This window comes from Strigops habroptila, chromosome 21 (genome assembly GCF_004027225.2).
Source record: "Strigops habroptila isolate Jane chromosome 21, bStrHab1.2.pri, whole genome shotgun sequence".
Classification (NCBI taxonomy): domain Eukaryota; kingdom Metazoa; phylum Chordata; class Aves; order Psittaciformes; family Psittacidae; genus Strigops; species Strigops habroptila.
Genome location: NC_044297.2, coordinates 2813677 through 2828632, shown reverse-complemented (window position 1 = coordinate 2828632; position 14956 = coordinate 2813677). Strand labels below are relative to the sequence as shown.

The 14956-nt window shown below is 41.0% G+C and overlaps 1 long non-coding RNA gene across 1 annotated transcript in view; it reads left to right on the top strand.

Moving 5' to 3' along the window:
- The first annotated feature begins 4606 nt into the window (after positions 1 to 4606).
- The window catches only part of LOC115618494, a 73655-nt gene continuing 63305 nt past the window's right edge, over positions 4607 to 14956 (top strand). The window contains exon 1 of the long non-coding RNA XR_003994811.1: positions 4607 to 4952. This is a non-coding gene — a long non-coding RNA (uncharacterized LOC115618494). The remainder of the gene's footprint in view (positions 4953 to 14956) is intronic.

Genomic DNA, 14956 nt, shown 5'->3' with positions numbered 1-14956 from the left:
AAAACCCCATCTGGACTAGAACGCCTGGGTGTGCCTGTTACTTCCCTTACAGTCTTCAGAATCACATTAACCCAGTTGCCAGTATCAGGCAGGGTTTTTCCAGTTATTCTTCATTTTAAATGGTTTTAACAACTCTGGAAGTATTCATGAATTCAGGTTTCCTCACTCCCCTCATCATGTTGCCAGCTTAAAATTCACATTTAATTAACCTCTTCACCCAAGGCATAAATCAATACTAAACCTCTAAATGCTAACCATACTGATAGTGATTTTCATTTGGGCTAGCCTGCTGAATAATAGGAATTAAGATGCCTGCAGGAAAGGAACAAACTAGTTGTATGGAGTGAAGCATAACTAACTCGTAAACTGTAATAATGAATGTCCTTGGATGGGATGGCAAATCCATTCATTAAGGTTCCAGGGAAGAAAGTGAGAACCAGACTAAGCAAAGCATGATACTGCATTCAGGACAGAATCCACCGGAGCAGCCGGGCTCCTATTTCAGTACATGTTGTCCATGTGTCTTCTAGAAGCCCCGAGAGTCCCAGAAATACACTTGAAGTAGCAACAGCAGAGCAAAAGTAGTCAGAATTATGTGAATTTTCACATGTGCAAATCTTTACTATGAAAATCCCGTATTAGTGTGATTTCCTCCTTTTTATTACTGTTACCAAGTAATGCTATAATGTATTTTTAGTATAGCAGCTCCTGGGAGCCTGGATGTGCAGATCTCTGTAGCCTCGTATTGAAAGAGATGTGGGAGACACTTGATGTTACTGGGTAACATGCACAAACAGGAGATATCTTTACTGTTCTTCTCAGGGTTGCGTAGAAGTGGTACTCATTGACCATTATACAAGTACTGTGGCACCAGCATAAAAGTGGTTGTAGTATACTGCTACAGAGTCTAAACCACCTCTTTATTTCACACGGGCTTAGTGTATATTGCAAGGGCTTCATTCCTGTATGGAGCTAAGGATAGAACAGAAAAAGAGGGCTCCTGTATTTTTATGCTTCAAGAAGAATTTCTACGTAGTTCTGAAATTTCATTTTTTTCCCCTAAATAAGGATTTGGTGTCAAATAAAGAGATTTCTCGTCAGAGTTGTTTTGCTACAGACAAACAAAAAAATCTTAAAGCAGTGAGCTTTAAATTCTCCTTCATTTCTTGCTAAAGCCTCAGTACCCCTTGAAATAATAATGACTGATAATTGAATAAATAATTAATAATCATCTGAGATTTAATGGGATGATGCGGCAGTAGAATTCATCACTACCTGCTGCAGTCGGTATTCTTTTTGCATGAAGAATTCAGTCTTTGTGTGCTAGAACTGTAAAAGCTGTTTTCTGTGGTGGTGAATCAACTGTATTTTGCAAATGAGCTGTCAGCTAAGCAGTCTCCAAGCACTTGGGCTATGTTTCAGTTATATCCCTACCTATAAATCTGTGAGGTGAGTATTGTCTTTATTCGCAGTGTGTACTTAGGAGTCTTGGTTAATCTGGGTCTTGAATAGCAGTGATGGACAATGCATCAGAAGCAGCTGTGCCTCCACAAGAGGTTATGGTTGTGTTCTGGCTCTCAAGGCTTTTCCTGCTTCAGTGGAATACGGTTTCCAATGTAGTGACTAGTGAAATGGGGTCTTTGTAGCATTTGAATTTGCTGGGTTTTAGAGCAAGGAACCTAATTTCCCTCTGTCAGATGTTTATAGTAGTAAGGACAATGTGTTACTGTGTTCTGAGAGCATACAATATCTTTATTCCAGCATGCTAACACAGTGCAAAGATGTAAGCAAAAGTAGTTGAATGTTAAATTCAGCAGCAGTGTTGGTTTTGAATCTCATTTATACCAGGAAGGCAGAGGATATTCTCATAACAAAACAATGTTACTGCAAAGCCATCTTGCTTTTCAAATGGTAAAATGACACATATTTCAGGGCTATATCTGCAAAGACCTTGAGAACCCTCTGGTCAGCTTTGCAGGTCACAGGTGTTATTTCACGTGCACCTTTATATTTTGCAGTAAATGCAAGTCCATGTACTTGAACCTTTGAACTGCTGGAATTGCACACCTCATTTTGCTGGAATGTAGTGCTTGGTATATCTTCAACAGAACCATTAGATAAAGTCTTAGCTCAGCAAAATGTTCAACCATGTGGTTAAAGCTCAGCACACTCAAGTCTCTTGATACTTGAGGACCTTCAGGCAAAATTATGTCTTCAATTACACGCATGTTACTTCCTGTGTTCAAATGGAATTGCTCAGGTGTAATGAAAAGCAGAATGGGGCAAAAAGAAGGCCATCTTACATAGTCCAGTTGGCTTTTCCTTGGAATTTAGTATAAAAATTTGGGCAGAATACAGGTTCAATCCTGTTATCTCTGTTTATTTCTAATGCTCAGATTGGACAGAATATTGTTATGGTTTGTAAACAAAGTTGAGTTTCTAATACTGAGTAAATAAGGAATGGAGAGGGAAATCCAGCCCACTTTTTAATGTTTAAGTTCAGCACATTTTGTTGGGAGTCTCTGACAGATGTGGAACCCCACAATGCTCTTTATTCAGAGACACTGCTCAGAGTGCAGCAACATTGTAGGCTCATAAACTTCTTGTTCCGCACTACTTGGCCAATGGCAATGATTAGTCCCCTGTTCTTTTATTATCTCTTTTCACACCTCTCTTTCCCTTTGGTTTTCTTTAGACCAAAAAGAAAAGGCAGACAATGTTCAACAGCTTTCTGGCTGGAATTTCTGAGTATTTTTCTTAGGAGTCTGGGAATTGGGATTTTCTTCTTTAAATAAGTAGCTGGTGCTGTTATGCCTAGGCCAGAAGCTACATAATTTTCACTTCAAACCCTGCTAGAATCAATACGGTGTTGCTGATGCGTTCATCCTGCTAAAAGAAAATACAGGTTTTGGGAACAATGTCCTGCTTTTGTCTGTTAGTAAGTGTCCCCTTTCCAGTACCTGTAAGGTTAATTGTAGCCTAAAGTCTCTATGCTACCATTCTGGTGCATGACAACAAGGTGCTTCAGAGCTCAAGGAGCAGCAGTTAGAATCTAGTTTCCCTGACCTGAGAAATCATCATTTTCTGTAATAGTCTATTTTGAAAGCAGTTCTTGCTGAAACAAGCTCGCTGCACATGCTGCTCAGGTAGTGCCTGTTTAGTGCTTATATAAGCAGAATGGATTTGCTGTGCATGTTGAAGCTTTTGTTGGTTTTCTTTTGTTCTCTCTTGAGTGTGAAAGCCTCCTGTTGTTTCTAGAGTCACCCTAAAACTCTCCTGCTTCTTGATATGTATAAGGGGAGGCATTTTGATTCTTTTTGAGGGTAAAATAATCCTGAAAGGATGATAGGTTTAAAAAACCCCAACAAAACCAAGGCACTGCTCAGCTGACTAATACATATAGTATTCCCTTTTCTCCAAATGAAGGAAAGGAAACTCAATTAAGATCCATTTAGGAAAATCCCCTCAGAACAGGATTTATTAAGAGGAGGCCTATATGTGCTTGTAAGTGAAGCTGTATTTTCCTGGGCTTAGGAGTCAAACCTCAGGTTTGTACAAGTTTGGGGTCAGGCAGGTAGCAGTAACGACCCCCCCATCATTGCTGCATTCTGCATGCAAAGTACACTTCAGGGTTTTAGCAGTGCTTCCCTCACGTGCAATGCGTTCCCGTATGAGAGCCGTCACTTCAGGCTCTATTTCACCTTGTCACATCCCATTTATAAGCTGGGGGTTTGACTAGGATGACAGTCACTGAAGAGGGAAGGCCTTAGAAAATAAATAAAGATTGAGGAAGTCAGAGATCATTAAAGCTGCCACAACCTCACATGTTCATTAATTATGCATCTACTATGAAGAGCTTTGTTAGGCTGGTGGCAAGTGCGCTTGACTCAACTCTTGGAAGACCCCGAAATAGGGAAAACCAGAAGTGAAATTCAACCTGAGGGTATTTAAATCCAGGTGTACGCTCAGCCCAGGATTTGAGCTTGCTGAAGGCTGAAATTCCTGCCAGGTGGACTCTATTTACAAACTGACCTCCAAGATGCTTTCTTCTTGTAAGCAAGACTCTTTCTGTGTGGAAGCTCTTTGTGTCTGTGCACCATATCATCATGGTTGTATTTCCCTAATAAAATCCCAGCTAGTCCCCAATATGTTTTATGTAGACAGCTGTACATAAATGCATGTTTTTGCTATGTGTAGCAAAAGCCTGAAGGAGGAGATTGCTCTATTTATTCTGTTCCTTATCACATCTTTCCCAGAGGAATCCGTTGGCTGACAGGTGACTGCATGTCACAGCAGATACCTGGGAGAAACAGGGCAATGCTTACTCTTTACTTTCTCTATTTATTTTTTAACTCAGTGAACTAATCTTGCTTACGTTCTCCCTCTCAAGTCCCACATACCTTTTAGGCTTCAATTTTAATAGTTTGTGAAAGCTCCAGCAAACCTCAGGCATCTATTGACAGGTTTTTTCCATAGCAACATTAGCAACAACACCAAAGTCTCTGACACACACAGATTAAATCCTCCTTTAAAAAGAAATGGGCAAATAAAGCCAGGAAGAGGGCTGTGAAACCAGACCAAGCTGGCCTTGAACTGAACTCATGTTTTTAACAATATATGAGCATTTATGCTCCTGGAGACCATTCAAGCTGTAGTCAAAGCTTTGGTGTTCTGTGTTTTAGCCTCTTGGTTACGAATAAGTGAATGTTGCTGATGTGGTAGGGGCTGGTATTCTCAGGAAAACAAGCCTGAAACACCTCCATATCATTGTGCTGCTTTTGCTCCTGAAGGAATCACACTCGTATCCTCATCTTTTTTCTGCCTTTTTTTTTTTTTTGTAGCTTTCTGCAGGATCTTTGAAGAACGATTTCAGCCTGAAATGAACCATCTTCAACTTGTGTTGCTGGTGGAAGGAGGACTCCAGGCATCCCACAGACTTCACACCAGAAAATGTAAGTGAACAGAACAAAACCACGTGTCATCCGGGTTCCGCTCATTCTGATCGGTGTCATACCACCAGATGCACTGCATGACAAATAGTGCTGCCTTTCTGACCCTTGCTATAATGCTCATTAGAAATAATAGCCTTGGAATTACCTTCTTTAAAGAAAAGCAGAAGCTGAAAAGTAACCAGGTGAAAACTGCAGGTTATGTGTGGGACGAATATTTCCATCAACTGGGGTGTTAGTGTTTCTGTGCTGTGTGGCTTGCGCTCGTGCCAGCAAGGCAAGGGAAAGCAGGCCAAATGTGCACCCAGCCATAAGTCTTCAGTGCCTTCTAATGAACAAATGATTCAAGCATCTGTACAACCAGCTGATGAAGAACAAATGAAATGGGACTTCAAGTGTGGAATTTTCTGGTGTGCTAGTAATCAAAAAAAGACAAATAAAGCAGCTTGAATTTTCAACAGGGCAGTCGTAGAACCAAGCAGTGAAAGAAATCATCACAACTTAGTTTTGCTTCCAGGATAAATACCTGGCTTCTGTAAACTGCGAAGTGTGGAACTTCTGTGAAAATGAGATAATTGGGGCTGAGGGATCTTTTGTGTGCAGAGTTGCATAAATTTAGTATAGACAAACTATTACTGTGGCAATGGTTGTAGCAGTGACTTATGTTAACCAGCTGACTTTACAATCAAGCTGTCTGTAAGCAGTTAGACAAGTCTTTGGTGGGTGACTGCCTCAACGGATCATGAACAGTAAAGGGTGATGAGCTTTAGCAGTTTTAGATGGAGTAGTTTGAGGTGTTATTTGCTTATAGAGTAAGGCATGATTAAAGTTGGTTAATTAACCTTACAAAATGCTTCAATGACATTTTACCCTAAGCTTGTTTTTATTTGACTTAAGAGGAACCCAGTTAAGTCATCGGTTTAAACTGAATGTGTCTGCATTAGGGGTTTGCCCAGGTTTAACTAAAACACTTGAGATAAAATGACAGCAAGTTCTGTATAGGGAAGACATTCCTTTTATTATAATCTTGGCTATTCTTAAAATGTAATTTCTCCTATGCTCCCTAAACTCATTGAAATACGAAGGCAGGACAGGGAGCCAGCTCTGAGGAGCTAAACCATTTCTTTATCCTGACTCCTTTGAGTCAATTAGTACTTTCCTTATTCATGCAGGGGCAGCTGGAAGAATCCCTGAAGCTTATTCCAAATGCCAGTCTGTAACATAAGCTAGGGAAGGGTAGACTTGCAATGCTGCAGCTGCTGCCTGACCCTGGCTTGCTTAGTTAGTGACCTCAGCAATATGCATGGTCTCCGCAGGCCTTGGGAAGGGAGCCTGTGGTGAGCTGCCATATGGTCTGGTTTGTCGGCCTCGTGTGCAGCTTCCAGGCCACTGAGGTACCTGGAAATCATCACGCTGTGCACGTCAAATGGCTCGTAGGTTCCTACTCGCAGACTCAGTGATCTCCCCTTCCTGTGTGCTGACTCCTTGAAACTGCAGGGTTAAATGTTTCTTGCCTTTATAAGCATGAAGCTGACTTTCATACTGCTTTTGGTAGATCATTCCCTTCTATGCTTATTGCTACTATCTCCTTAGAGCTTCTGTTACTTCATATTGAAGACAAAAATTAATCTTTGTGCAGTTAACAGCTGACTGTGTGCAACTTGCACAGCACCTTTTAGCTGAGGACTTTGGGAAACATTGAAAACATTAAACTCCTGTTATAAACACTAGGGAGTCATGAAGTTTTTAATCCTCCTGTATGAAAAGGTCAATTAAAGTGAACAGAGCAATTTGTCCAAAGTCAAATTGTGAGCGACTGATTGAACTACAGTCCAAAGCCCAAGGGCCTTGATTATCCATTGCATGTAGTATTTGCTGTAGTAGCTATGTCACATAAACTCTCTGGAGCTGGTGGTAGAGCTTTGGAGTCCTGACATTGTCTTGTCCCAAATAAACAGCAGAATTAATGAATTCTGGTTTCTATGCTCTTAAGGTTATAGAGGTGCCACTTGTACCAGCACAGCATCGTGTAAAGCACAGAATTCCTTTAGTACATGGAATGTACTGTGGATCTAAACTAGTGTTTGCCTCTGGATTTGGACAGTGCTTAAAAGTACCACTCAGTTATTCAGCTGGGATCTTTAGGGTAGTTCTGAAGAAACAAAAGAGAAGGAAAGGAAAAAAACCCAGATGGTGTGATTGGTAATTCTGGTAATCATTTAATGATCTCTACAAGGAGGTGGTGCAGAGTCTTAACCAGGGAGCCTGGTGCAGTAAGTGAATCTGGATTTAGTTTCAAGTATTCTCAACAATGTATCTGCATGTTTTGAAGTGTTACAAATCAAACTCAAATGAAAAGTATTCCACTGTTTAGCAGTCTTATGTAATTGCATTTTGACTGCAATAGCATTATGAGAGCATCTTTCAAGCTCCAATTAATGCACATCTAATTCTCTTTTAATACCAGTACCAGAAGGATTTGAACTTAAGAACACATTGATTTATCTTGGAGGTCCTAGATGATTTTCAGGTGCCTTTTGTACAATTTATATACTGTTTGTAGCTCCTGGAATGGAACTATGCTGGTATTATTTACACTGCAGTTCCTTGCAGAATGCAGTTGTGACCTATGGAGACGATGCTGATAATGCCAAATAATGAATGACAGAGCCTAAGAATTAATAGAGATTCCCTGGCTTCTATTCATAGCTATTGCTGTTATAGCAAATAAATACATAGAATTATTGACATTTTTGTGTAACTGCAGTCTTGTCTCAGAATGGGGCAGTACTAACTATGAATTTGCTTTTGATTGCAGGATGCAGTTGATAGACTTTTTGGCGTGGGCTTTTTTTGGAGGTATTTTAATATACTGTTGCTGAGAATATAAAATTGAAATGTGCATAGCAGTCAGTGTGGTGTATTTCAGTCATGGCTGAAGTTGCATTAACACCACAGAAGTTTTGGGTTTTTTTATGGGTGCCCATGAAATGGAAATGGGTATAAAATTTGTGTCTGGTTTAAAATGTTATAAGTGAAGTTACACCGAACATTAAGTAGGTCGTTTTCTAATCCCATAAAGCACAGTGACAGAAGGGGAAAAAAAAGGCAAAGACTTGAACTGCCTATGTGAAACTGGGGAGATCTGTATCAAGTAAGAGGCTTATATCCCTTTCAGAGGTAGGCCAGTTGGGAGGGATGCTGAAAAAACACAGATCACTTTTTAAACTCGATGTCTTTGAGTCTAAGGTCATCCAGAATCACATCGAGTTTCATATTTAGAGCCCAGTTTGTGAATTTCACACTGAGCCATCTTGCACACTAACCCTAAGAGAGCCACTCCTGAAACTCAGCTCAGCCTAACACCAGCCCTGTGCTGCTGTAACCAGGCTAGTGAGTCAGCTAAAGCAGGATTAACTTGCCTAGATGTAGTCTAGCAGGTTATCCCAATTAAAAATAATCCTCATTACTAATACTGCCACTACGTCCTAAGGTTGTTATGTTTATGTTTGACTGACCTATCCAGTACCTTTTGTCATGGAGTGTGCTAGGAAGACAGAGGCATATGAACCAGTATAAGTCCATAGGTTCTCTCCTCATCCAGTATAATTGCTCCTGCACACAGGCATGGCTGTATTCCCTCAAATCAGTGTTTGTCATGTCAGTCCCTTTACAGTGCAGAAAGGGAAACGTCTAACAGTGAGGAGCTGTATGTACACACACATACATGCATGTGCACAAGCAATCCTACTATCTCAGGCTATTCTTGACCGAGTGGGACTCCACAAATTCCATAGTCCTGACTATTCTGTGGAATAGGGGCTTGTAGAATTGAGCAGTATTAAGGCAGAATTGAGGTACAGCATTGATTCTACACAGGTAAATGCTGACAACCACTTTCTGAACTTTGCTTGCATAAAATTCAGGTGGATGGGAGTTTCTAACACCTGATCCAGCTGTGCCATTTACAGGTCTCTTTGTATCAGTGACCTCCTTAGTATTAGCTGAACACAATAAATGGAGTGGTTTCCTTATTCCCTACGGCTGACTTCACATACTTCAGATGCTATGTTGTAGCTGGTGTACTTTTCAGTGGAAAGAATCAGAGTGCTTCTGCATGTGAAAAGACAGACAGACAGGAATCTGGAGCAGTGTGTCATTTGAGGGTACTTGGTTACCAAGCTAAAGCGTGGGTCTCTAAAAGAAGACCCCTGAACAACCAAAATGCTGAAAGGAGGATTGCCACTGGGCAAAACTTCCTGATAGTCAGCAAGCCTGCATTGTACTTGAGCATTTAAAACTCCAGAAAAGAGGCAGAAAAGATGAAGCTGAAATCTGGAGCTGGTAAAAGCAAATTTGTGTCATTAAAGCCCTTCATTTGCTGCCTTCAGAAGAGCTGCAAAAACCTTGAACAGGATTAAGGAAAGGGCATCAAGATGAACAGAGCACAGCCATATCAGCAAGGGGTTTTGCAGATGGCATCTCTCCCTCTTGTGAAAAGCTTTTTATACCTTAAAATTATGTTCAGACATCTTAATATAAGGTGATAGAAAATGTGTACTCAGGTGGGTAAATATGCAGGAAACCAGGATAGCAGGTCTAGCTAAATGCAGAGAAGAGGATCTTTTGAGGCTGGAAGGATTTTATGCTCTGCTTTAGAAGAGCATCCTTATTCTAACGCTGATAACTGGTGACATTTGGTGTTTCCTCTGCTTTTCATTTGTAACAGAGGCACCGTCCATTCAACTTGCAGGGCAAAGCTTAGGAGTGTGAACTCTTAACGGGTATAATTCACAATAAAGAAAACTTCTGTTCTTGCAACCTTTTAAAGAAAATCAAGTGTTTCAGAGAGGATGGATGCATGGTTCTTTCAGTGTACACAATAGCAACAGAACCACTGCTGGAAAGGGATAAGTATCTATTGAGCAGGGTGAAAAACAGTTTCTTTCTGTACTGAAAAACTTCAACTGTAGTATTTTCCTATTCTGTTAGGAAAGAAACAAATGTTGTTAGCTTCTAAAGAGCAGAACTAAAGCAGTACTGGTTGGAGATGTTAAAGAATGGGATGCAAGTCCCTGTCTCAATGTGCGGTACGCAAGCAGGACATTAGGCTGTAAGCTCTCCTGGGCAGAGAATCAGCTTTCATTTGTTCTGTAAAGCCCAGGCATACGTCTGTGCCAAGATGGGTAGCAGCCCTTTGAAAGTAGGGGACCCTCAAGGCCCTGCTGGTGCAATCAGGCGTGCAGAGAGAGGGTTTGGGCAAAAGAAGTGAAGCTAAGTTATTTCAGTACATGTGGGAAAAAAAGCAAGATTTTTGAAGTATACAGCTAGGTATGAAAGAAGGTGCAACTCAGAAACATAAAATCCTCAAAAGAAGTTTCTAAAGAAAAGAAACTATGTGGAGACCTCAGAGCAGCTTCCAGTGTCTGAAGGGCACCTACAAGGATGCTGGAGAGGGACTCTTCATCATCAGGGACTGTAGTGGTGGGACAAGGGGTGATGGGTTCAAACTGAAACGAGGGAAGTTCAGGTTAGATCTAAGGCAGAAGTTCTTCCGTGTGAGGGTGCTGAGGCCCTGGCACAGGTTGCCCAGAGAAGTGGTGAATGCTCCATCCCTGGCAGTGTTCAAGGCCAGGTTGGACGGAGTCTTGGGGGACATGGTCTAGTGTGAGGTGTCCCTGCCCATGGCAGGGCTTTGGAACTGAATGATCTTAAGGTCCTTTCCAACCCAAACCAGTCTGTGATTCTATGATCTTTCATACCTTTAACATTCTGTACCCAATCCTCAGAACAATATTCAAGCACTGAAGTGAGGCTTACATGAGTTCTTGTTTGGTCCCCCACAAAGGAACCATTCATTTCCTTTCCCTCTCTTTAGTGGCAGTTAGTTCTGAGACTCTTAAATACAGCTCACAACCAAAGGTTATTTATGCTTCTTTTCTTAGCTCTATCCAGCAACTGCTAATGAAGGCTTTTGTAGCATGACTCTGAACTAATTAGGGTTAATTGAGCCCGCTTGTGCTTTAGCTACTCCAGCCTTGTCCTGATAATCAGGAGTTCTCAGTGCTTTGAATGTTTTTGTGATTAGCTCACCTAAATTCCTGGTTTCTGCTGGGTTTCTGACTCTTATGGTCTTTTGTGATTACTCTGGTAGTAAACATGAGTAACCCTTTTCCTGCTCTCTTATTTCTCGTGGATAAATAAATCACTGGTCAATACAGCAGGCTTTTTGTCAGGCTGCTTGGTTGCATGAAGTGGTAAGTTAAGAGTTTCATAGGTCTTCAGTTACATGTTGAAAGTTGCTGAGGTGCCAAGCTGCTATAGTTTGAGATTAACTAAGTGTCTTTTTTGTGTATAGCCCTGCATTGTGCCACAAGTTGGTGTTGATATGCTACTGCCATGGAAGGCAAAATGTCAACACCTGAACTGGGGCTGTTTCACTTGCTCCAGTGTAATGATTTTAGGTTTTGCCCCTGCTCCTTTTGGAGGTCCTTCCATCCAGGTCCTTGATCCAATCTGTCCATCCTGAGCTCTGCTGAGATTATTGCCAGATTAGACACACCAAAGCAGTCAATCAGGTGACAGTTCCTGTGCCTTCAGTGTTCCCTGTGGTTAGTCACTGAGTGACCTACTGCAGCTGGCAAAGGCGCTTTGATTCGGTAGGGTAAGGCTGGCACTGGCGCGCTCTGGTCTCCAGAAGCAGTGTTGCAGCAGTAGCTCTGAGCCACAGGCCACCACTGCAATTACCAGTTAAGGTCACGCAAATGTTGTACATCTTGAAACACAGCTTCGTGTCAGCTGTATCCTGTGGCAAAGCTCATGGTTTCCTAAGCACAGGAGTGCTTTAATACAGGTGTGGCCAGAGAGGAAACAAATGCTTGGGTTTTCTCCTGCTGTCATGATTTTGAAAGGGTTTTGCCTGTCCAATTAGCACCAGCAGGAGCCTTCCTCAGTGGTGTTAGACCTCAACGGTTACAAATACATTACATTTCAAACTTCCCAGCTCAGAGTGAGAACTCATAGGACGTACGGTAGAAGCCCATTAAGCAGCATGCTGTATATGAATATTCATTTCTGTTGCCTTTGTTATTTACATAAATCTAGTGCAAGGCAAGTCTTTTTCCTCTTGCTTTAGCTGTTTTGACACACATTTAGGTAGAGTTGCACGTATTTCCTTCAGTTAGAGCAATGCATTTTATTTTTCTCTGTCTTTTTTCCCCCTTTTGGTTTTTCCCAACCAAAAATATGCTCTCTTTTCTTCTTTAATGTTAGTTCTGGAACTATGTAGCTAACTAAAAGGTTACACAAGTATTAGATTTTCTGAAACTCTCTCAGCTTAAAGGCTTCTGAACGATGGCTTCAGAACTGCAACTGCAAGAAGTGGATGTGGATGGAAAAGGTTACAGGAAATCAAGTATTTAATGATCCTCTGATCCGTTCTCTTGGCTTCCAGCATTAGATGGTTGCATCTGAACCTTTGCTTCTAAATAACCAAGGGGAATGACAGAACCTGAAATTGAAAAACAGGAAATGGTTAAAGAGAATCTAATATGGAGATTTATGATTATAATAAAGCCAATGTCAGGGCTTATTTCATAATGAACACACTGTGATTGTGGGAAATGGTGAGCAGAGTTTAGCACATGGGTATCCGTACTGCATTCCTCCCGCAGGGAGAGGTGTTAGAATGTTCTGGCAGTGTTTACTGCATAAATATTCCTTTTCCCCAGATGCCTTAGTAAGATATGAATAATACTAATTGTTCAGTAGAATCCTTCTTGTTAGTATGAGCAGGTTTTGTACTCTCTGCTTTTATTTGAAAACCCCAACCATACCATGATGTCTTCCCAGATGTGTTCAGAGGCAGGTTGGACAGAGTCTAGTGTGAGGCATCTCTGCCCATGGCAGGGGAGTTGGAACCGGATGATCTTAAGGTCCTTTCCAACCCGAACTATTCTATGTGCTTAGAGATGTTCTTGCAACCTTTGAAACCCCTCAACTGTGTGAATTCACGTGCTTCTATCTCTGATGCTATTTACAGGCCTTAAATGCTGCCTGGTACTGTTCAGACTTGTTACCTGAAGCCTGACATTGCTGCACTCCGTATCAAATAAGAAACAAGGTTGTTTTCTGCAGAAAGCAGCGGAATTATCACTTTGGCTTCATTAAGTGTTTAATGAACAAATCGTGTCATTACGTTCATTACCTTTCTGGACACACTTTGTAAACTTTTCCATTTACAGTATGTGTGTCTTTACAATAGATAGCAAGGAAAATGGGGCCATGGACCTAAATGTAATGCAGGTGGGTTTGTCTGCGCAGCCTAGTGTTAGTGCATTGAAGGTAATTTGTTCAGTAAGTAGTAGAAAAAGTACCAAGTATCTGAAGAAAGAGCTTGTCTTAAAGTGAATAGTAATGAAGCCCTACAAGATTTTTTTACTGGTTTAATTGTTGCTAGTAAATCCAGCCCCAGAACAACTATTGCTACAAATGCAAGGATCTGACCCTGTAGGAAATGCAGCAGGTATTTCTAGGATGGCATCTCCTGAAAATCACAAGTGCACATTTACCCCAAGTGCAAAGCCTGGAAAGGCTTTTCTGTGGTGACAGGGAGAGGAGTTGTGCATTTACAGGTGTATACCACTTGTTTTGATCCTCTTTGGTCTGCCTTTCCTATTCTGATCATAAACTTTCTTGAGCTAGACTTCTCTCCAGTTACACTTATATAGTGTGCAGCCTTTTATGTTTTTTATCCAGAAAAAAGGAAAATGCATGCCGAGGAACTGTTAGAGTAATGAAGGAAACAGAAGCACGCTCCACACAGAACAGGAGCTGTGAGAAACTCTGTAACAATCAGGACCCCAAATCAGAAAGCTGATTTATGTAGAGGTGAAATCCATCTGCGATACCCCCAATACATCTGCAACCTGCATAAAAAGAATTTCAGCACTGAAGCTATTTAGATTAACTACTGTGGTTTTCTCCATCCCACCCCAGTGGGAGTAAAAGAAACTCACTATCAGTTATCACACAGAGCTTTAAATTAAGATATTTTTTTTTTCTTAAAACTAAACTTCTAAAACAAAATCCCAGAGAAGTGGAATTAATTGCTGGATCTGCATTGAATCACCAAGAGACATGGCTTTATTTCTGTGTGGCAGCAGAAAGTGCTTCATCAGGAGGAATTCATGGGGAGGTAAAACTAAGCATGTCCCACTTACTGAACATGAGTATGGCCAGGATGTTTAATTATTTTTTTGATTAATTCATTTAACATTAAAGAAATCAAGGACTGCAGCACATTCAGCACTACACATTTTGCTACCTGTATGTACCTCCAGCTCTTCTTAGTTAAAGGCACCTTGTGGTTTTTACCTGCAGTTGTTGTAAATGAATTACTGCTTCTTTTCTAAGCTGCCTTCATTACCCCAAGGAAATGCACGGAAACATGCTGGAGCAAAGATGATTTGCAGCATCTGTGGTTAAGATTTAATGTAATGTACTTTATGTTTTCAAGGATAAAACATGGGGGATCAGTTAAAACAAGTGTAAGGCATTAGATTAATTAGTTGGAAACCTTTCAGCTGAGCAGTGAGAAATAACAGGACAATATTTGTGTTGGGTTTTGTGTATTTGGATCAGTAGCATTATGAAATGGTCAGGTTTTATTAGTGAAGAGATCTCCTCTACTAAATCTATCAGTATTAGGTATTGAAGGATACTTATACCAGTGTGAATACAACCGTGCTCTGTTAATGAATCTCTGTGTCCTTTCGGCCCCACAGTAATCACATGTTGAGTTCTGTGGAGTTACTTGTGATAGTTGGAAGAAAATACTTCAATGCCCTTCAGAAATGAAGCAGGAACTGCAGCTTCTGAGTGTTACACACCTTGTAGTGAAGCCTATGACTTTGGGTCCTGATTCAATGAAGCTTCAGGCATATCCTTTGGAATTCCTAGAGAGCGTGATGACTGTTTCTGAAGCAAACATTAAATGTGTTGAAGCC